Here is a 23,267-nt window from a genome sequence, read left to right as displayed (position 1 = left end):
CCGTTCATTTCGATACAGGCTTCAGTTCTTTTGTGCATATTATAGCACTATAGACTATTGCATCTAATTCCAATTGCCAGTTTCATCCTTCGTACTAGTAACTCATGTTGAAATAATTCTGTACCTACTCTATGAAAGAGTACCGTACGTACTGTAAATTCAATTTTCACTTCTGCCCGACCCGCACAGATAAAATTACTCAGACATGCTATCTAATGTCCGTCCAAGTGGTTATGCCGCAGGATCGTAGAAAGGAGGGAAATCACGTGCCAGTTAATTACTTAACGAGGCCCTTTTATTTAAGTTATTTTAAACAGTTGTATAATATTACGTAAACGTCCAATTCCTAACAGAAATTAATTTTTTCAGAAAATAGCTAAGACAGCCCTGCTTTTACGGAGGGGCGAACAGAAGCAGGTGGATGAAATAGGGATGCGACGTAGGCAAACGGACAGTACCTGTGCGAAAATATGATTCAATATTGAAAGCTCTTTCGTCACTGGAAAACGCGAACATATTTCTGGAACGTACTATACTCACTAACTCAGTGCTGTTTACTATGTGCGGTCTTGGATCTGTGTGTAGAGGACAGTTGGAGCTTCATTAGTAGAAGGGGTGGGAGTGAAGTACATTAAAAAACTCAGGTACAATAAAAATTGAAGGAAAAATAAAATGATGTCCCTGTATGTCACAAAACCCATACATTTACATTATTTGATACCAAATAAAAGCATTCAAACATTAACTACCCCGTCCTGCCCCATGTTCCCCTACATATTCTTCGCATGGAGTACTGGTTGGTTGAAGTCGATGTGAGAGTTTTACGACACTCGAAGATTGTGTGCTATTTAGCTATTACGCAACGAGAATGGGCTACCATCTGTCACCCTGGGGCGGGTGTCAGGCCCACCCACCTGCCATTCGAGTCGAAATGTATTCTGTGAAAGAATGTATCGGCCAGCGCGGCCGATTGCGTGTTGTGGGGCCGACCGGCAGGATAGGAACAGATGACCAGGTCTCTGAGCCTAGTTTTCGAAGCTAAAAAGGCTATGTACAGGATATTGTATATTACAGACTTTAAGTTTCTTTATTATAAGAATTTATTGCCGTTCTTTGCAATATGTTAAAGACCATTCTTTTAACTGGAACTCTAATTCTGTGCTGAAATTCGAACGAAGATTATATACAGTATGGAATGGGACAATTGGAAATTTATCTCTTGAAGAGGTGGAGAAGTTCAAATATCTGGGAGCAACAGTTACTTACTTACAAATGGTTTTAAGGAACCCGAAGGTTCATTGCCGCCCTCGCATAAGCCCGCCAGCGGTCCCTATCCTGAGCAAGATTAATCCAGTCTCTATCATCATACCCCACCTCCCTCAAATCCATTTTAATATTGTCCTCCCATCTACGTCTCGGCCTCCCTAAAGGTCTTTTTCCCTCCGGTCTCCCAACTAACACTCTATATGCTTTTCTGGATTCGCCCATATGTGCTGCATCTCAAACGTCTGGATTTAATGTTCCTAATTATGTCAGGTGAAGAATACAATGCGTGCAGTTCTATGATGTGTAACTTTCTCCATTCTCCTGTAACTTCATCCCGCTTAGTCCCAAATATTTTCCTAAGCACCTTATTCTCAAACACCCTTAACCTATGTTCCTCTTTCAAAGTGAGAGTCCAAGTTTCACAACCATACAGAAGAACCGGTAATATAACTGTTTTATAAATTCTAACTTTCAGATTTTTGGACAGCAGACTGGATGATAAGAGCTTCTCAACCGAATAATAACACGCATTTCCCATATTTATTCTGCGTTTAATTTCCTCCCGAGTGTCATTTATATTTGTTACTGTTGCTCCAAGATATTTGAATTTTTCCACCTCTTCGAAGGATAAATCTCCAATTTTTATATTTCCATTTCGTACAATATTCTGGTCACGAGACATAATCATATACTTTGTCTTTTCGGGATTTACTTCCAAACCAATCGCTTTACTTGCTTCAAGTAAAATTTCCGTGTTTTCCCTAATCGTTTGCGTATTTTCTCCTAACATATTCACGTCATCCGCATAGACAAGAAGCTGGGAACAACAGTAACAAATATAAATGATACTCGGGAGGAAATTAAACATAGAATAAATATGGGAAATGCCTGTTATTATTCGGTTGAGAAACTTTTATCATCCAGTCTGCTGTCGAAAAACCTGAAAGTTAGAATTTATAAAACAGTTATATTACCAGTTGTGCTTTATGGTTGTGAAACTTGGACTCTCACTTTGAGAGAGGAACAGAGATTAAGGGTGTTTGAGAATAAGGTGCTTAGGAAAATATTTGGGGCTAAGAGGGATGAAGTTACAGGAGAATGGAGAAAGTTACACAACACAGAACTGCACGCATTGTATTCTTCACCTGACATAATTAGCAACATTAAATCCAGACGTTTGAGATGGGTAGGGCATGTAGTACGTATGGGCGAATCCAGAAATGCATATAGAGTGTTAGTTGGAAGAACGGAGGGAAAAATACCTTTAGGGAGGCCGAGACGTAATGGATTTGAGGGAGGTGGGATATGATGATAGAGAATGGATTAATCTTGCTCACTATAGGGACCAATGGTGGGCTTATGTGAGGGCGACAATGAACCTCCGGGTTCCTTAAAGCCAGTAAGTAAGTAAGTAAGTAAGTAAGTAAGTAAGTAAGTAAGTAAGTAAGTAAGTAAGTTTGGAATGGGACAATTTAGTATGATTTTGAGAGATAAATCAGAGAGGGAAATTAAACATAAAAGTCTAATGTCATTGTAGTTGTTTGTGAACGATTTTTGAAATAGTAATACAAATAAAGGCGAAAAAATGACAATATTGCAACACGTGTTCCCGTAATAGTAACGGTTGAATCGCCAAATGTTATACATGGTAAGGTTTATCTTGTCTCAGTAGCAATAAAACCAAATCCCTTCAAATGAGGGTGGAGATTATAGGATGGTTGTAAATTTTCAGGATTCCTTTCAAAACCTTGTTATTGTACAGTCTACCGGAACTCAGTTTCTTGAAAGACAAGCTCAGTGACGGAACTATACCCATACAGTACGAAGAGAGATATTTTGTTACTTTATTTTGCGCTACAGAATGTATCAACTAGTCCCTTCCGCCACTGGCATCGTTTCACTTCCCTCATCGCAATAACAACACAGACGAGGTAAGACATATCTCCTTTCTCTCTCTTTTCACAGTGAGACAAGATTCATCACACAGGCTTTAGTAATGTAACGCGTCTCAGAGGGACATTGATGGCTATGGGTTTAGTCCGTATCGTTCTAGTCTAGTCTTGCTTTCGGCTTCCATCTACCGTTACTGAATGCACGGTTGTCAGTTTTCCTGTTAAACACTTAGTTACCGAAATTCAGTGAAATTACGGCCAAATCCTCATGTTACGCAAAAAACCAAGAAAGGACATATTGTTCTACAAAATACCCCAACATCACATCTCCTATGTCTTCCTTTTTCCTGAATTACTTATTCCAAATTTAAAATAAAAATTCTATTTTTCTCGAAACCCATTCATAAAAGACTACAATAATGTAATACTCTTTTTAACTCACCTCCCTGATTCATATCTCAAAAGGACCCTATCTAATCCCCTTTCACAATATGTTTAAGAGAGGAAAAGCCGCGGATTTTGTGATATAGCCTATACAGGGTGATTCACGAGGATTTACGGCCACTTACTGAACTTATTTCTGAAGATATTCTGAACAAAAAAGTCATATCGAAATGGTCCTAATCTCAATATTTTCAGACTTACACTAATTTGAAGTTGCTTGTAAAATATCATTATTCTTTACGAGTAGTTTCATATATATATATATATATATATATTTTAACTACAAAATTACATTTTCTTTACCATTTATCACAACATTTGTTATAAATCATGCCATTCTTGTAAATTCTTTAAAACTGTATATTAGGATGCATAATTAAACTTTAAAGAATCAAGTGAAATTTATATTTTCCCCGCCATTCATAAAATATTTTGATATGATACCTCTTGCACAAAAGGGGAGATCTATAACTGAAACTTGATTAATATATTTCAGTATTATTTGTATTTATCCTAGTAATAATGAACAGTTTGACTCGTAGACATTTTGTTTTTGCAGCATTAACTTCCCATGATTGTAAGAGAAGATTCGAAGAGAACGGCAATTACGTAGACTTTCAGCTCCCCACTACTACCATTAATGCACAACACAATGTCAAATACGGCGGTTGCTGTCGTCTGCGATACAACGAACTTTTCTGTTGATTTTCGAGTTTGGCATTTTTTCCGGTTATTATATGCTTATTTAAGTTGTGTTAACTCTTTCTAGTGGTTTTATATTTTATTTTATCCGTCTTAGTATTTATTTTATTATTGTAAATATTTTTGTTTAATCACTATTATTATTATTATTATTATTATTATTATTATTATTATTATTATTATTATTATTATTATTATTATTATTATTAATGAATCGTTTTGTATTACAATCTTTTTATCATTTCTGTCACGATTATTCTATTATTATTATTATTATTATTATTACTATTATTTATATCATCAGCATTATTATTTGAACCCTGTAAAATATATGTGGACTAATGGACTATACCCGAGAACGAGCATATGCTCATTTCGGGTATCTATTCATATGTATGCAATTCAAATGTAAATTGTAAATAAATTTGAATTTTAATTTGAATTTGATAGTTCCTAAAGTCTTGCGATTTTTAACAATTTTTAGGATAAGTGTATAAGAATAATGTAAGTTTTAGTTAAAAATTGAAAAACAAATCTGTACAAAGCTATTAACAACAAATTTTTATCTTCAGAACATTAGTCATTTTTTAAATTTAATTTTTTATATAAATATTGGACATTTATCTTTATGTCAGTGAAAAAATTTTTACGATATATGACCATAAACTTGCGAGCTTACGCTTATTTAGCTTTCCACACATAAGGTAGGTGTGTGTGTGTGTGTGTGTTTTTTTTTTTACAGTATATATTTCAACATGCCCCATTACATAGGTAATATTACATGTTTTGACATTTCTAGATAATTACATTTTTAAGATTGCAAATTTGCCAGTTGCGTAATCAATAAATATGTGTGATAAGATATGCGATGAGAATAAATTATAGTTAAGTACCATTCCAAATTCTGAATTCTTGCACCTTCCTACTTACAAACTTTCAAATTACATTAGCATTATTAATTGAAGATTATAAGACCCTGTGTTTCCCTAGTTACAATTTTAAATTACATCAGCAGCAAGAATTTAAGTATATATCACTCCTACATTTTCCTAGTTACAGATTTCAATTCAATAAGCAATAAACACACAAAAGGATAAAGATAATATACCAGTAAGTTACATAGATAGATCAAGAGACATTAAGAACATGGACATAGTTCCACAGTAACAGTTTTACAAATTACACATACAATTAGAATATGTCTTAAAATATATTTACAAATTACCAAACCCCACATAAGAATAGAAACACACTAAATTATATTTAAAAATTATCAAGACTTCACTTTCACTATCCTAGATTTCAATTCAATAAGCAATAAACCCACAAAAGGATAAAGATAATATACCAGTAAGTTACACAGATAGATCAAAAGACTTTAAAGACATGGACATAGTTCCACAGTATTCATTTTAGATTTCAATTCAATAAGTAATAAACCCACAAAAGGATAAAGATAATATACCAGTAAGTTACACAGATAGATCAAAAGACATTAAAGACATGGGCATAGTTCCACAGGATCAGTTTTATAAGTTACACATACAATTAGAGTATAATCATCTTAAAATATATTTACAAATTACCAAACCCCACATAAGAATAGAAACACACTAAATTATATTTAAAAATTATCAAGACTTCACTTTCACTATCCTAGATTTCAATTCAATAAGCAATAAACCCACAAAAGGATAAAGATAATATACCAGTAAGTTACATAGATAGATCAAGAGACATTAAGAACATGGACATAGTTCCACAGTAACAGTTTTACAAATTACACATACAATTAGAATATGTCTTAAAATATATTTACAAATTACCAAACCCCACATAAGAATAGAAACACACTAAATTATATTTAAAAATTATCAAGACTTCACTTTCACTATCCTAGATTTCAATTCAATAAGCAATAAACCCACAAAAGGATAAAGATAATATACCAGTAAGTTACACAGATAGATCAAAAGACTTTAAAGACATGGACATAGTTCCACAGTATTCATTTTAGATTTCAATTCAATAAGTAATAAACCCACAAAAGGATAAAGATAATATACCAGTAAGTTACACAGATAGATCAAAAGACATTAAAGACATGGGCATAGTTCCACAGGATCAGTTTTATAAGTTACACATACAATTAGAGTATAATCATCTTAAAATATATTTACAAATTACCAAACCCCACATAAGAATAGAAACACACTAAATTATATTTAAAAATTATCAAGACTTCACTTTCACTATCCTAGATTTCAATTCAATAAGCAATAAACACACAAAAGGATAAAGATAATATACCAGTAAGTTACGCAGATAGATCAAAAGACATTAAGGACATGGACATAGTTCCACAGTATCAGTTTTACAAATTACACATTACACATTCAATTAGAATATAATCATCTTAAAATATATTTACAAATTACCAAACCCCACATAAGAATAGAAACACACTAAATTAAAATTAAATATTATCAAGACTTCGCTTTCACTATCCTATTTACAAGTTTTGCAGTTTCACTGTCAAGTTTGATGTTTCACAGAATTGTGAAGTCTATATCGCGGACGAAGGTCGAAAATATTTGGAGGTAGTTGGAGGCCAGTACTTCGCACGTTGTTGGCCACTTGCCTCCTGCTTCTTGGATTTTTCTTATCATATCATTCCTTTGTCTGGTCACTATGTTACAATCAAATATTACGTGATTGACTGTTTGTTCCTGCTGTCCACATGGGCATATGGGAGACTCTATTATTCTAAATCTGTGGAGATATGCCCTCAGCTTTCCGTGTCCTGTTGTCATTGCTGTGAATTCTGGGGAAATGGGCACCTTTCGGCTCAACCTCCTCTTGACTGAGGGAAAAAAGGCTTTGCTTATCCTTCCTTTCGTCGAATTGGACCATTGTTGCTGCCACATGTCGAGCCCCCTCTCCTTCTCTCGTGTCAGAATAACTTCTCTTGGTGTTTTGTTGTAGACGACTTCCCTATCTTCTAACGCCGCTGCTTTCGCCAATCTGTCTGCTAGTTCGTTGCCCAATATACCGGAATGTCCTTTGACCCAACCGAAGTGTATTATCCACTTGGATTGTGTTAATTCTATAATTTTTGTTTTTATTCTCTCAATTATTCTGTTCCGTTTGGATTTGTTACTCAGTAGGTCTAATGTTATCTTGCTATCAGAGTATATGGCGACAAGCTTCTCTTCGTCTGATCGGTCTTGGATTCCTTGGAGCGTTTCTAGTACCTTTAAGACTGCAATTTGCTCAGCTTGGTTGTTTGTACAGTTTTTGTGTAATTTGTATTTTAGTTGTTGTGTTGGGTTCCCGTTCTCGAATATAATTCCGGCTGATCCTATATTTTCTCCGGTCTTGCTACCATCGGTATACACTTCGGTTGGATATAGGGCTCCTTGTTCCACTTCGTGAATGGCTGGTGATTGTGCAGGATGTCGCCAGTATTTAGGTTCCAGTGGGGAATCGTATTCCGCGTTGTCGACTCTTGTTGCCAGGTAAGTTTGTACTTTTGCTTCTATTGTTATGGCTATGGGGGGTACACCAGCTAGTATGCAGGAGGCATCATAAGAAATAGTCCGGTAGGCTTTGGCTATTTTGATGTTGATTAGCCGTTGTATCCTCTTGAATTTCGTGAGGTTCTTATTTTTCTTAATGGCTTCCGCCCACACTGGTGCTCCGTAAGTTAATATAGGCACAATGGCTCCTTCATAAATTGTCTTGAGCGATTTGTGACCTAAGCCCCATTGTAGCTTAGCTGTTCTTGCCAGTCTGTTTATCAAAGTCAGCGAGTTTTCTGCGACATAATCTATATGAGTAGTGAAGTTGAATTTGGTGTCCAGATATATTCCTAAATATTTAATTTCCTCAGTTTGAGCCAGCCTTTTATGGTTCAAGTAAATGCTGACATTTCTGTCCTCGTTCCTTTTCCTTGTTATGAAGAGAGTCTTAGATTTTTTGGCGTTAAATTCTATTTTGTTTTTGGTTGCCCAGTTCTCGATCTTCTTGATTTCTTGGTTTGCGGATTGTTCTGCTTCTAGTTTGAACTTTCCTCTTGTGAGAATGATTAGATCATCTGCGAAGGCTATGGCTTTGGTTCGGCTGCTGAAGTCCAGATTTAGGAGTGAGTTGAACATGATATTCCAATATCCAGGGCCGCAACATGATCCTTGTGGGCAACCTTTTTGAACTTCTCTTTCTGTTGTGTAGTTGTTAATTGAAAAAATTGCTCTTCTGTTGCTAAAGTAGCTGGCTGATAGACTATACAGATTTTTAGGGCATTGAAGTTCTCTTAGTTGTTTAAGGATGCTGGGCCACCAGGCTGCGTCAAACGCCCCTTTGACGTCCAGACTGACTATAACGACACATTCTTTCGAGCTCAGGCTCTTTTCTACGAAGTTTTTAACTTCTACCACTGCGTCCACTGTTCCTCTCTGGGGGGTGAATCCATATTGATTATTGTTAAGGAGTTCGTTGGAGTATGTGTGATGCAATATCCTGTCGATCATCATTCTTTCCAGCAGTTTGCCTCCGATATTCAGTAAGCTGATGGGGTGAAATTTGGACACGTCGTTGCAGTCCTCTTTGCCCGGCTTGATGAGTGGGACGATGATTGAACGTTTCCATTTTGTGGGGAAACAGCCCTTCTGCAGACATACGTTATACATTTTGGTAAAGAATAGAGGAAGGACTTTGATAGCCCTCATGAGGATTTCGCTGGATAATCCGTCCTCTCCAGGAGACATTTTTGGGTTGAATTTCTTTAGAGTTGTCATCTCTTCTGTAGTGAAATCCATGTCGTCCTCAGTGCCTATTGGCTCTTGAACTTCCTTTCTGATCTTCCTGTGTTGGTCGTTATCGTTGTGTTGTCCATCTTCGGGTATGAAGTTTTCAATCATATATGTTATTGTGCCGCTCGTGTCCGTAGTATAGGTTCCGTCTTCTTTTAATAGTGTGTTCAATGTAGTTGGAGGTCTAGTTTTTCCGGATGCTATTTTGTATGCTTGGTTCCAAGGGTTGGTTCCTTCATCAATGGTACAGAATGCTTTCCATGATTGTATTTTTGTTTCTTGCATTTTCTCTTCATATACTCGTTTTCCTTCCAAGTACTTTCCTTTTCTTTCTTGTCTTAGGTTCTCGTTATTATATGTTCGTTGGTATCTTCTCCTAAGTGCATTTGTCTTTTTCCTCAGCACTGTTAGCTCGTCTGTCCACCAGGAGACTATGTTTTTCTTCATTACATGTTTGGCTCCTCTTGAAACTTTAAAGGTGGCGTTGCTGGTTTCTATGATGCAAGAGAATGCTGCGTCTATTAGGTCTTCCGCGTGCTCGTAGATGTTTGTTTTTTCGCACAGTTCCTGGTCGACTTGGTTCGTGCTTTTATTTTCTTCCTTATAGTTAAATTTGGATGCAACTTTAGATATGAACAGGGTATCAAACTTTTCTAGTTCATCTTCCCTTACTATGTATCTTGTCCTCACATTTCCTATAGCGGTATTATATCTTTCCTGCCTTTCCACTGTGATGTTATATGTGAGTAACTTGTGATCCGAACAACTTTCTTGTGTGCCGCATGACCAATCTTTAACGTGCCGTAATAATCGGGGGTTAACTATGGTTAGGTCCACGTAACTACTGCCTCTTATAGTTTCAAACGTTGGCTCTGATCTTTCATTTATGATGTGTAGGTTACTGATCATCAAAAAATCTTCTAGAGTTTTACCTCGTTGGTTAGTTACAGTGTCATGCCATGTTTTATTCCTGGCGTTGCTATCAACTGCTATTAATAGACCTTGTCCCTTTGAGAATTGCATAATGTGCTCTACTGCTCTAATGTTTATGTTGATGTCTAATGTGATATCGAAATATGAACATATTCCGTAGAATTTCAAGTTTTTGTAGCTTATTTCGGCTACGATACAGTCTTCATTCGATAATTGTGTGATGAGTAGTAGGTCGACTTCTTTGTTATTTACGATTACAGCCGATCGTTTCCTTCCGTTCCCACTCACAAACATTCTAAGGGATTTTGGTATTCCGGCAAGATGATTATGGATATTATACGGCTCCTGCACAAGAGCAATGTCTATTTGAGCTTCTTGCATAAGTTGGACCAAGTTGGTTGTTGCTGCGCGCTTGTGTTGTAGATTAACTTGTACAACACGTAGGTGGTTGCATTTTTTGTGTGTGGGGTTAACATTTTCCATTTCAATAGTCGATCTTTTCTGCTAACTTCTTTAGTGCAATTGTGTAACAAATACAGCTCCTGTCAAGTGATGAATGATTTTCACGAATTGCACCTCCATTGTTGTATTTATTGAAGTTAACGCAGTTGATACATCGGTGATCTTCTTTATTTGCTTTGCAGTCTGACTTTCTATGGTTCTGTGAGCAGTGTGGGCACACTAGTTCTCCTTTGCATTCCTGGGCTCTGTGGTTGTATTTAGAGCATTTGTAGCAGCGCAGAACAGTTAGATAATCGTCAGTATTACAGACGTGCCACCCTATTTTAAGCTTTGTTCCTGCCAAGCGTTTGCGTATTTCGGATCGCACTTCTATTACTAGGTTTTTGTGCTTCTTTCTATCTTCGAATACGAATTTTGGAGTAACGTCACCTATACTCAAATTTAATTCCGAATTCTGAGATATGATTGCGTCCTCGGCATTCTCTATATTTACCTCCCCGGGTACATTAAATATTATTATTCTCGGGTTTTTTAGTGTGGGTAAATAACTTTCAAGCTCGTCGCCACAGACTTCATTTATTTTCTCCGAAACTGTCACCAATTCATCTTTTTTCCCGGACTCAATCATTACTTGGCCATTTTTTAGGGTTTTCAAAGCATGTATGCCTACTTTCATTTGGGTCGGGTTGAGTTTTGACTTAAGCAGGGTCTTGGTATATTCAGCACTCTGGTTGTTTTTTGATTTGACAAATAGTTTGTAAGTCTTATTTCCTATTGAACTATTTTTGTTGGTTCCTTGCAAGACATTGGAGTAGAGCTTCTCCGGACGTCCGGTGGGATGTGCTCCCGTCTGATCGCTGATTCCGGATTGTGAGTGGGAGCCGGGGGATGTTGTCTGCTTTTCTCTTCTCGAGCCGTTCGCGCCAGGAGATAGCGCTTGAAGAATCGACTCCATTTCCGCATTTCTAGCTTCCAAGTCCGAAGTCCGTTTACATTTCTCTTCTATCACATTGTAAAGCTTAGCAAATTCACTCCTTATGATACTTACTGCTTGGAGAATGTCAGTTTTAAGATCCTTTCTAAGGTTGTCGCTTTTTTCCGTCACACTTGCCAATATATTAAGAGCGTTATCCACTGTATCTTCGCCGCTCGTTGCCATTTTGTGTTCTCTGCCTTCCTGTGTGTCTTAGGTTATTTCCTTTCCGTGGTCCTCCGGTCCAGCATGCATGCGGCCTCTCTCCCGTTCTGGCGCTGAGGCGGTAGAGCTGTTTCAGCTGCCACCCTCGTTCGCTCTCTCCCCAGCCCAGTCCCGGCGTTGATGCAAAGGTACAGCTTCTTCCTCGGCAGCACTGCCTACTGGATTCGCTTCTTGCGGTGGAAGATAAGGCGACAGAGATTTCAGGAATCAACGTATCTTAGATGACTCGACTATGGCGACGTCCCGACAATTAATCACTTCTTTTCTTATTGTAGTCTCAATTGGTGGTCGCACTAACAATATCACACGTTCAACTTTCGCGAATGTACAGATTACAACACTTTAGGCTACTTGATCTGCTCACTACACTCACTTGCACTGTTGAAGACGCACTCGAAATATCACGCCAACTAGACTCATCGCCATCTTGTCCTGTGTGTGTGTCTGTGCGTGTGCGTGTGCGTGCGCGTGTGTGTGTGTGTGTGTGTGTAACGCTCATTTCCCGTAACTTGTATTTTTTGTGATAACGCGGTAAGTTTTTAAGATACCGCAGTAGAATTTTGCATGCAACTGTTTTCATACTTGTGAACAAGATGAACTACAATTATTACTGTAAAATTTATAGTTATCGGCCTGATTGGCGCAGTTGGTATAGCGCTGGCCTTCTGTGCTCGAGGTTGCGGGTTCGATCTCTGGCCAGGTCGATGGCATTAAGTGTGCTTAAATGCGACAGGCTCATCTCAGTAGATTTACTGGCATGTAAAAGAACTCCTGTGGGACAAAATTCCGGCACATCCGGCGACGCTGATATAACTTCGGCAGTTGCGAGCGTTGTTAAATAAAACATAATATTAAAACATTAACACTTGTAGTGTATTTAAATTTTTTTCCCTAAGAACACAAAAAATTTAACTTCGCATAAGAAATTAAAAAAATATATATATTTCTATTGTAGACGTTTCAAAGACTGTAGTTCATGTTCAAAACATACAGAGGTGAGCCTGCCTGGAGAGAAATAAAAAATAAGTTGCAGCCGCCAAATTACTCTTCAAGGAACGACCACTCTTATAAATTGAGGGAAAGAAGACAGAGGACGGACACTGGAAAGTTTTCTTTTCTCAATCGTACTATCAGGGACTGGAATGCTTTACCTGCAGACTTACTAAAGGCTTTACCAACAACCAAAAATGTATTTAAAAATAGGCTTAAGGACTTTAGTAATATAAGATAATTATACACAGTATTTAAAGGGTGTAATTCATATTTTGTTATTGAAGTGTTGTATCAGTGAAGAATTATGTTGTGTCAGTGAAGTGTGTTGTGTCAGTGAAGTGTGTTGTGTCAGTAAAGTGTGTTGAGTAAGTGAAACGTGTTCCTGTCAGTGAAGCTTTATAGTTTATAGTGGCAGTGCAAAGTATTTGAACAGTGAAATGTTTTTGAAGTGTTAGTGAAATCAGGATAGAATCAGTGAAATATGTCGTAGTTCCAGTGCAGTGAGTGAGTTGACAGCAAAATGAGTGTAGTGTTGAAAGGTACTTGTGCAGATATGAGCATATCATACTCGTGGGTTTTAGTTCGATCATAGGTTTAAGGTACAAATTATATTTACTTTAAATGTTATTTTAACTGGTCGTGCTTCATTTAATTTAGGATGTTCCCTGTTATTATTATTAATTGTATTTTTTATCAATTGTGTTTATTATTGTCTTTATTGAGTGTAATTAGTTACCACTGTCACCGGGTATATACCCATTGCAGTGTGAATAAAGTTGCCTCGTTTAATTATTAGGCAGCGGCATTCCTTTTAAGATTTGTAGGTCTTTATTGCATGCACCGATAATAAAATGAAAATGCGACGTTGTCACGTCTTGTTTGTTGCTGCTATATATTAATATAACATGGATATGGGCTAGGCTTAATTGCTCAAAGAATGAGTTAATTTGAAGATTATTTATATTATTTAGATTATTTATTTTAAATTAATTATTTAAAGAACTGTAATGTAATTAATTTTCACTGTGAACTAGAACAAGACACACTGCTAAAATTTGCAGCTCTGGTTTATACACTCCGCGTGGAATATTGGAGCGGCCTTCAAAAGACTTGACGACGACAATGGACAGCGCGACATAATTAAAATTATTGAAACTACAAAGCTTCCGCCCTCTTTGACACCGCTAGCCTACTAATTGAACGTGGCTACTTTAAATACATACATACATATTGTTCAGTTCGTATTCAAGAATAAATAGAAAAAGGAATAGCTCATAAATATTCATATTTGTGAACATTGTCATAAAAACGGCACATCAGTGCACAAAAACGGTCACTTTTTTGTTATGATAATTACTCATAATGGTGAAACTTTTAGTAAATCTGAAAATTGTCTCTGTTTGCAGAAGCAGTGAATACTCAGCATGTCAAATTGCAAGGTGAAAGAGTCATTAGTTGCTGAGAAAAAAAACATATTGAATTTTCCTAATTTTTTTAGAGCTCAAACCTGTATATCCCCATTAAGAACCGAATTTAGATTTCTCGAACAACGATTACTCTGCTTCTAGTCTGAGAGCAGTGACGAGCAGTAACGTCCGATAGCGTGAGACTGACATTGCTGGCCTACACAGGAAGACAAATTATCTAATTGGGTTTAGTGTGTAATCGGAGATTGTATAAATTAGTGCTACCTGAAAATAAAATTTAATCTTGCCAATAAAAGTAGAGAATTACTGACGCGTTGTACATGGAACGGCGCTCTTCCGAACACCTGTCGGAACTGTAAACCTGCTTTCAAGGAGACGTGCAGACAAATTTGAAATTCGTATTGCAGAACAACTACAAGCTATTCAACGTAATGTTCTGACAAGGTTTAGCCTACTTCCCGTCCTCAATACAGCGGATCACCTGCGGACTGCATGCTGACATTGAGGAACTACAGGCTTGATCCCCACACTTCAGACTTTGAACGCCCATCACACTTAAAGTAGCAGTAACAAGTAGAAATGTATTAAAACGAGAAAGAATTAATATAGCCCACAGTGGAAATACTTGATGACAACCTAAAAAAATCGTGTTTTAATTCGTTAACTAACTACGCTACTAGGGGTCCCTCAGGGCACTGTTCTTGGTCCAATTTTATTCTTGATTTATATGAATGATTTGTTATTAACTGATTTACGCAAATATAATGGGGTTATATATTCATATGCGGATGATACCGTAATTATTTTTGGTGAAAATCTTGGAAATACACTTACATTAATGCGAATAATGGATTACATGTAATTAAAGAGTGGGTTGATTCAAACGCTCTTTCCTTAAACACATCCAAAACAACTGTTGTTCCGTTTTCAGTGGTCTTAAATCTCCTCAATCTTCTTTTAGGCTCAAAATTCATCATTCTGATTGTTCTTCTCAAAATTGTGAATGTCCCATTTTAATCGATCATCAGAAGTTAAGTATTTAGGCATTACGATCGATCAACACTTACGATGGAATAAACATATTACATATTTATCCAATAGATTACGTAAAACAATTTACATCTTTGTTATACTTCGGTCATATTAGCAGTTAATATTTTACGTCTTATTTATTCAGCTTTATTTCAATCCCTTCTCCAGTATGGAGTTTTAGGATGTGGAAATGCTTGTAATTCTAATCTCACTCCACTAATACTTATTCAGAAAAGAATAATTAAAATATGCCTTAATAAGCCAATTGATTACTCATCCGAGCTTTTGTTCACTGATTTTAATGTTCTGAAAATTAAACAAATTTATTATATTGACTTACTAAACTTCATAGATAAAAATCGCAATGAATTCAAATTGTATCATCATAAATATGGAACTAAAAAATCCGATTTTCTACGACTAGAGGAACCAAAGCGTTTCACAAGCACAACTCTTAGCCATGGTACCTACTTTAGTCCAAGTTTATATGATAAAATAATTGAAAAATACCCAAATTTGGAAAATTTTAGTATCAGAAATTAAAAACATTGCGTTAGGAATTTAATTTTTAAAGAATATATATATTGATTTAATATGTATTTGTATGAGTTAAATTGTTAAAATTAAAATTGTATTTTTAAAGTTAATTTATTCCTATAATTTTTTTTCTTTGACCCACTTTGTGTCACATAATAATCTTTGTTTATGTTAAGTATGTGTTTAGATAACTCCCTGAGCACGAGTTTTTACTCCTTCAGGGAAGAATAATTAAGACTGTATTTTTGTACATGTTTTATAAATTCTAACTTCAAGATTTTTTGACAGCAGACTGGGTGACAAAAGCTTCTCAACCGAATAATAACAGGCATTTCCCATACTCATGCTGCGTTTAATTTCCTCCCAAGTGTCATGTATATTTGAATTTTTCCCCCTTTTCGTCGAAATCTCCAATTTTTATATTTCCATTTCGTACGATATTCTGGTTACGAGACATAATCGTATACTTTGGTCGTACCAGAGAATCAATCCCATTCCGAGGCTTATTGTATGGTTTTGTAACAAGCTGTTTTTTACGGTGATGGATTGTTAGCCCTTCGCCCAATCCCCAAGCTGGAGGACCACCCCTTATCGGCTGTCAAAGACTGCTTATTCAATATATTCGCAGCTACCCTCCATATCTGGAGGCCGTCTCCTCTACCCGCAACCTGAGGACGTGCCATGCCGTGATGATAGGGACCCACAATACATGGGATAGTAGGCCTACATAAGGAAATGATAACCGTTATAATATGAATGAAGTTTTATTCTTCAGTTTCTTTACAGAAACGGTTCAGATTGGTGACTCGTACAACTTCTCAGAGCGGCCAATTGATAAGATGGTATTAGACGAAAGCATTTCGGTTTCTTCCGTAATTTTATTTCAAAATATTCAGTACTTGATGCTAAATTGATTACTCAGTAGCGGAGACAAACTTCAAGAATTTCTCTTACAATATTTGTCATGAAATTGATCTCCTGTGGAAGATGCTATGTTGCAGAAACTTTCATTTGGTATAGAGATCAGAATATTCATGAAAACTTGTTATATGTGTAGAGACTTGAAATCGGGTCTCTAACGTGGAAAATCGATGTTTTGTTTAACTAACAGTGTGCCATTTCTTCATTGCGTCCATGAAATCATTTCATCAACTTTGAATAGATTCGTTAATTTAAGGAGAGAGGATGGTACTTTTTTTGTGTGAAAAAATGAGTAAATTAAAAAGAAAAATTAAAAAAACTCTGTGATATGTGTGGAATGCATAGCATAACATTTTGTGGGTATTTGTACCCTCATCGGATGTTGAGTCGTCATTTTTAAAGTTCCTGCGTTATGGATTTTTTAATCACTCGCCCACTTTTATTGTTGTTTCCGGTAAATTAAATTTTCAGAACATTTTTTTTTCTTTAAAATACCCTTTGATATGTGTGAAATGCATTGCATAACATTTCTTTGGGTATTTGTGCCCTTATCGGATGTTGAGACGTCATTTTTCAAACTTCCTGCGCTATGGAGTTTTAAATCACACGTCCTCTTTTATCGGTTTCCAGCAACTTCATTGTTTTTTTTGCTACTTTGCGAGACAAAAATGGATATAATTTCTGAACTATTAAAGATGCATGCATGAAATTTAGAACACACATTCTTTAGACTATTAGGAAACTTTTCTCTGTAACAGAATTTTATTAATTGATCTCATTTTAAAAATACGTCCGTTTGTTTACAAGAAAGGAAATCAGAAAATTGTTATTAAATTTTAATTGTTTATTTTACAGACGTAGGGACTAATATCAAAATTGTTACAGACAGTTTGTAGAACATGCTTTTGCAAATACATTGCAAAAAACTGTTTGAATCTATCTTTAAAAACGGTTTAGATATATCGGTTTAGTACGATCCTCCATTAGGTACATATTTTTTTTTTTCAAATTTGGGCCAATAAATATTTTTTTTTATATATTTTTATTTGGTTGAGTTGCCACAGCTATGAGCTCTCTACATACAAAAAAATAATATTTTACACCAAATAGGAAAAAAAGTTTTAAAAAATACCGTCCTCTCCCCTTAAATCCGTTAAAGAAAAAGTTAGCTTCCACTTACAAACCGTGCTAATCAATAGGGAGCGGATTTTTATGTAATTACATATTACATTCCTTTCAACCTAACCGTATATAAATAGCAAATGTTTGCGAATCTTGTAATTACCATTAATATATTAAAATTTGATACTACATATTTTTACATATTTACCCCACAATACATATTATGGCTTGGATTTTATTCATTTTCACTTCTCTAAAAGGAAAAAAATAATTCTACTGGGGAAGTTTACAATTTGAAATACACAGATTTAAAAAGCCTTTTTACCTACACAAGAAACATAACGTCCTTAGTTTCAGGAAGTAATAGAGGAACTCACCCCATACTGCCCACTGTAAATATGAACGAACAAAAGGCAACCTTTCTCATACAACTACCTTGTATTGCAAAACTCACTCAGAAAGTAGCGTTGCTTTCATGCTGTGGAGTGGGACGAGGACGACATGATTTGTCTCGAACTGTAATTGTTCTGCACACGTCTTAACAAGTCGTTCCCATGCAATTTGCAATCTTACCCACCCTTTTCCTAATCCTTCCAGGGAAACCCGTATCTAGTCTGACATGAGCCGCAATAAATTAGCCGACTTTTGAAAAGAAGCTGGGGTAAAGGAACAAACTGGAAAGATGTTGAAATATTAAAATAAATAGCTTTTCAGGTTATTGCTTGACCTCTTTACTTTAAATTTAGTAAACCTATACGGAAATGGGATTTTCCGAGCAATTAGAAAGTATGGTTCTCGGCTTTTTTTTCCCTCCTAATCCAGTAAAGCGAAACAGTGCTTGCAGTACTGTTGTGTCATTCATTTCACTCAGTAGTTTTAGTGCCTACAGTATAAAGTGCAAGTGAGTTTATCTACTGCTTTGAACTAACTAAAATGGCTCCTGTATCTTCAACCCTAACGACAAAAATAAAATCATGGATTGCGATGGACGAAGCTTTCACTACAGATGGGAAAATAGTAATGTGTCAAGTGCACGGTAAAAAAGTCGATTGCTCTATGAAATCACAACCGGAGAGTCTTACCTATCCTATACCTGCCAGATATTGATATTAAATATTTTCATGATTTTACATATTTTGGTGTAAAGCGATAGGGTTGAAAGTAAATTCCGAAAAGACTAAGTATATGATTATGTCTCGTGACCAGAATATTGTACGAAATGGAAATATAAAAATTGGAGATTTATCCTTCGAAGAGGTGAAAAAATTCAAATATCTTGGAGCAACAGTAACAAATATAAATGACACTCAGGAGGAAATTAAACGCAGAATAAATATGGGAAATGCCTGTTATTATTCGGTTGAGAAGCTTTTGTCATCTAGTCTGCTGTCAAAAAATCTGAAAGTTAGAATTTATAAAACAGTTATATTACCGGTTGTTCTGTATGGTTGTGAAACTTGGACTCTCACTCTGAGAGAGGAACATAGGTTAAGGATGTTTGAGAATAAGGTGCTTAGGAAAATATTTGGGGCTAAGAGGGATGAAGTTACAAGAGAATGGAGAAAGTTACACAACGCAGAAATGCACGCATTGTATTCTTCACCTGACATAATTAGGAACATCAAATCCAGACGCTTGAGATGGGCAGGGCATGTAGCACGTATGGGCGAACTCAGAAATACATATAGAGTGTAAGTTGGGAGGCCGGCGGGAAAAAGACCTTTGGGGAGGCCGAGACGAGATGGGAAGATAATATTAAAATGGATTTGAGGGAGGTGGGATATGATGGTAGAGACTGTATTAATCTTGCTCAGGTTAGGGATCAATGGCGGGCTTATGTGAGGGCGGCAATGAACCTCCGGGTTCCTTAAAAGCCAATAAGTAAGTAAGTAAGTAACATATTTTGGTACATATTCAGCTTATTTTTCTTAAATAAATATGTACATATTTCACACCTTGATATTACATAAAAATTCGGTCCCTACTAATCAATCTCTGTTGGACGAAGTTATGTTTCGTGAAGCATGCTGTTGTATGTCTCAGCTCTTCATTTCGATGTTTCACTTGCATTTAAATGAACTGTTTCGTCCACTTGTTTGTAACAATACAATACTCTTTTAAAATTCAAGAATAGTTTGTGGAATAATGGAAGGCTCTGAACTAATTTCCGCTGCAGTAAACACTCCAGGAATGTGACCCCTGGCGGAGGAGGGGGTCAAACCCTGAGAACATCCGTGTTCCCATGATGCACCGGGCATAGTATGGTCCAACACAGCAACAGGCCGTGTTACTGCTTGCCCATTGTTTGTTTATTATTAACATAACAATTATTACGATATGCAGACGAGAAGCCGTAATTTCTTCTCCTCTCCTCCCCCTCCTGCCATGCTAAATGGAAAGTGAAGGTTTATGACCAGCTCAAAAAAATTCGCATAGCCAATTTGAAGGGAAGCCTGAAGCAGATGTTGTGGGCTACAAGTTGGCGTGAGTCACCTTTGTTTGTAACAGTGCCAGCGGTATTTTATAACTAACAAGGATGCCAAGTTTGGAATACTGACAGATTTAGATTTAGACCAACTAGAAAGGAGAAGGAACGCCGCGGCTTCTTTAAGGGTAGACTGATGTGAAATTTAAATTTTCTAAACTATTCTAGCTAGATCTCTGAAATTTTGTACAGTTGTGCTGTTGCATATAAATAATCTCTGTGCAAAGTTTCATCTCACTTGGTGACAAATCGAACTGAAACCATGACCACACTAGGGGACACTGTTGTACCTTCAGCATAGTGTACCTTTGAACATTTTTTGTTTTTTAACTTTTGCTGCTACGTAGAGGACTCAAACTGAAGTAGATTGTAGAGAAAGCCACTAAGTAGCTCTGGTCGTAGTTTCAGTTTGATTTATTGCAAAGTATGAGTTCCGTGGACAAAAGAATTTTTCTAGTACCAAAAGCAAACATTTCGTTCATTGATTTATGTTTTCTAACACACAAAACCAGATTGTATTTGTTACTATCTATCAAGTACAGCGTGTTCTCTATCATCTGGTGAGTAATAACATGTTTTAATTTCCATGATTTATTCGAATCTCTAGTTTTGGGAGCCATATTTATTTAAACGTGCACTCTCTTGTACCTTTGAACACAAAACATCTTGTATCATGGAACATGTTCCAAGGTACACAATACTATCGGTTTTTGTTTTTATTTTATTTTAGGTTCATGTCACGAAGTAAGTCTGGAGTTAAGAGGCCTCCAATTGATCCGGATCCTTGAAGAAAGCTGTTGAAGCAGTTATTGCTCCTCCAGGAAATAAAATCTCAATCAGAGAAGCCTGCTCTGGTTTATGATTGCAAATATATTTTAAATATGACCGTCAGTTCTTACAGCTATATTCCCACCTATATTCCATGTGTTCCAACTTACAAGAGGGTATGTTCCAAGGTACATGATCCTGTTGTACCTTTGAACACATTACATATCCCTTCATTTTATTTTTTCCATCCTTAATAGTTGTGTAAAGCAGGAAAATACATACAGGAAGTTGTAAAGGAATCTTCAATGATTATTTAAAGCATTTTTTTATTTAAAAAAATTTCATTTCTCAAAATTAAAAAAAAAAAAAATAAAACGTGATAAGTGTTTAAAGGTACAACAGTCTCCCCTATAAGAAGAATCAGTAGGGACAACTCTTGTCGGCACCTTTGATGTTGTTGGTACTAAATTCGAGCTCAGTAAGGTCTAGTTCTCAATTAATCCAACTATGTCGCTAGTATCAAACCACTATCAAAATATTAGTAAAATATTTATTTATTTATTTATTTATTTATTTTATTGGTCAGTGTGGGATCCCAGGATCGGCAGAAGAAGAGTGGGACGCCAGACAACTAGATGGGCTGATTTCTTCAAGAAGAAGGCAGGGCCACATTGGACGAGCAATACAAGAGACAGACAGTTATGGAGAAATCTAGAAGCCACCGTCCTCAAAGTGTAGTGTGGTGCGAATCTTACAAGTGCATAATAGTGTTTGTGTACATGGAACACTCCTTAGGATCGGTTCACCTAACGAGTGAAGTCTACTGAGCCAAGCCCTGTCAATCAGGAGGCCCTTGCCCTTACGGGATCTAGCGGGCTAAATTTATTTTATTATTATTAATACGAATAATCTTGTATGTTTATTATCTATCATTAATATTATGTCGCTAGCAAGTCAAAATACTTATATCCATTGTTGACGTTCATGTTCGCATTTCAGCGCAACGGACGCCATGATGTATTATGTTGTACTTGGATCAATTTTACCAACATAAGCCTCAAACAGTGACTTGAACGTTAGCGTCAATTAGTGAATATTTTCATGATGATTGCATACGGAATTAATTATTATTATGGTTAGATTGCCATTCCTTTGCCTCATGTCTTTAAAATTGTTAAAAGATGAGTAATGAATGTTTTCAGTTAATATTAAATTATGCCAGCCCTGTCGTAGATGGAGATCCATCTGGTGGAGGTTCCAGATAATACACCCGGTTTCGTGACATGCGCACTCAGAATTTGTTCCCACGAAATGGCTTAGGTGTCTTTATTGTATGTTCTCTGTACTGTGCCCTGACCGAGTTACTACGTGAGCGCTGGCTGTCTTGGGGAGGAGCAAGTGAGAAAGCACGGTGGGAAGAGAGAGAGCACTATGCACTATGTACTTGCAGGTCCACTCACAGTTTGTCAAACCTGCTAACAAAAGCATTAAAAGGTTGACTAGTTGCATGCAATGCTAGCATAATGGAACCTTCCTAGCCGACAGTCGAGGCAAAAAATGAAGAATCCGTTATTGTGGTAATACTGGAGAGTGGTTCTCCTATTGGTCGCGATGCCCACACACACTCTCTCAGATATTTACGTGGTGATTGGTGACTGAATGACGAGGAGCGAGGGAGAGAGAAGAAAGAAAGAGAGAGATTCCAGAAGTTGGCGTGTTTTACGGGGTTTCACTTGAAGTTGTCAAACTCTATGAATTATTAGAAATTTTGTGATTTTAAATGATGTAAATTTAGGTTTTCAAAAATTGCTACTCCTTCCACAAATTCAAATATTTTGGCCTGAAATTTTATGTACGCCAAACCCTCAGAAATAAAGCTTAGAATACATTTTTTTATTTCTATTTTACTAAAAAATAATAATAATAAATATTTTATGCACTAAAGTGTAAAAACAGAAAAAAAAGTTCAACTCGAGCATAAAGAAAAATTAATAATCAATATTTCTACATATTTTGCACTACATGCATGATTTTTGTACAGATTTTTTAATATGTTCTTAACAAAAACTTACTATCAGGATTATACCTAACTCTCATATTAGTAGTAGCCTATATTGAGCTCAAAATTTGCACACACTTTATTTTTAATTCATCTAACAAACTTACTTACAAATGGCTTTTAAGAAACGCGCAGGTTCATTGCCGCCCTCACATAAGCCCGACATCGGGTCCCTATCCTGTGCAAGATTAATCCAGTCGCTATCATCATATCCC

Source organism: Periplaneta americana, chromosome 4 (genome assembly GCF_040183065.1).
Source record: "Periplaneta americana isolate PAMFEO1 chromosome 4, P.americana_PAMFEO1_priV1, whole genome shotgun sequence".
NCBI lineage: Eukaryota > Metazoa > Arthropoda > Insecta > Blattodea > Blattidae > Periplaneta > Periplaneta americana.
This window is presented reverse-complemented; position numbering follows the sequence as displayed.